This window comes from Schistocerca nitens, chromosome 3 (genome assembly GCF_023898315.1).
Source record: "Schistocerca nitens isolate TAMUIC-IGC-003100 chromosome 3, iqSchNite1.1, whole genome shotgun sequence".
In the NCBI taxonomy this organism is placed as follows: domain Eukaryota; kingdom Metazoa; phylum Arthropoda; class Insecta; order Orthoptera; family Acrididae; genus Schistocerca; species Schistocerca nitens.
The window spans coordinates 845264942-845266543 of record NC_064616.1 but is presented as its reverse complement, the minus strand read 5'-3'; positions in this window follow the sequence as shown (position 1 = coordinate 845266543).

Sequence of the window (1602 nt, the reverse complement as noted above, 5' to 3'; positions counted from 1 at the left end):
CATGCATCTTTCCACGTGTAAATGCCACTTAATCACACTGTCTGGATTCAAAAGACTATGGTATGTGACGCGCATTACATATGTTACTTGTTCTTTACTTATTTATTACATAGCGTTTTTCTCAGAGATTCTGCTATAGGTGTTTAAGCTTTCTGTATAGGAACTGTTACGCCTGCAGGTGTGATTTGTGAGAGTGGAAAGACCTGCAGATTTGCCCATTTCAAGAAGATCTGTGGGGAACACTATTTACGACAATTGAGATGCCAGCAGTGTAGTTTGGCGCGCCATGTGTTGCCTCATACGCAGTCACTTCCAGTAACGTGTAGTACCTGTCGACATTATGGGCACAAGGCACAACAGTTAACGGATTCGAGGTGTTTGGGTAATCGCCATAAAGGTTGAAGGCATTTTTTGTTGTTGCGTTGTATCTGCCTGCTTGTAGTGGTTATCTTTGACTCTTGTGTACTTCTGTACTGCATTTTTTTTTTTTTTTTTTTTTTTTTTTTTTTTTTTTAGACAGAGTTTGCACAAATGCCAGGGTCATAAACACGAACAAGACTCAGGAAGGGACTGGCTGAGATTCATTGGAAGAATCCTAAGGAAATGCAGTCCAAAAACAAAGGAAGTAGGTTACAGTACACTTGTTCGCCCACTGCTTTAATACTTCTCACCGGTGTGAGATCCGTACCAGATAGGGTATGAGTGAATGACCGGATGGCATTGTTGGCCGGGAGGCCCCTTTCGGGGGAGTTCGGCCTCCTTTTTAGTTGACGCCACTTCGGCGACTTGCGAGTCAATGATGATGAAAATGATGAAGGACACACAACGCCCAGTCCCCTGCCGGGAATCGAACCCGGGCTCCCTGCGTGGTAGGCGGTAACGCTACTGCTACGCTACGGAGGCGGACACCAGATAGGGTTGATAGAAGAGATAGAGAAGATCCAACGGAGAGCAGAGCTCTTAATTACGGGATCATTTAATAATCGCGAAAGCATTACTGGGATGATAGATAGACTCCAGTGGAAGATTCTGCAAAAGAGACGCTCAGTAGTTCGGTAAGGGCTTTTGTTGAAGTTTCGAGAACATACCTTCACCGAGGAGTCAAGCAGTATATTGCTCCCTCTTACGTATATCTCGCGAAGAGACCATGAGGGTAAAATCGGAGAGATTAGAGGCCACACAGAGGCACAGCGACAATCTTTCTTTCCACGAACAATACGAGACTGGAATAGAAGGGAGAACCGATAGAGGTACTCAAGGTACCCTTCGCCACACTCCGTCAGGTGGCTTGCGGAGTATGGATGTAGATGTAGATGTAGATGTAGAAGGGACTGAATCCTTTGTGAAACAGGTAACTGAGCTGAAGGAGGGTAATGCTGCTTTGCAAAGAGGAGCGGATACTTTAAGGCAGACAAGGTGTGTAGACAGAATGACTAGCTGGGGTTGTCATTCGGTACACCCGCTCCTTCGTTGAATTCGGTTGCAGCTAGTCCCCTGATTGATTGATTTGCTCAGGAAGAAAAAACAACAGTGGTCTTTGCAGACTATTGTCCGCAACGAAACTGAGCTTATTGTGTGAGTCCTCTACCTATAATTCTAGGA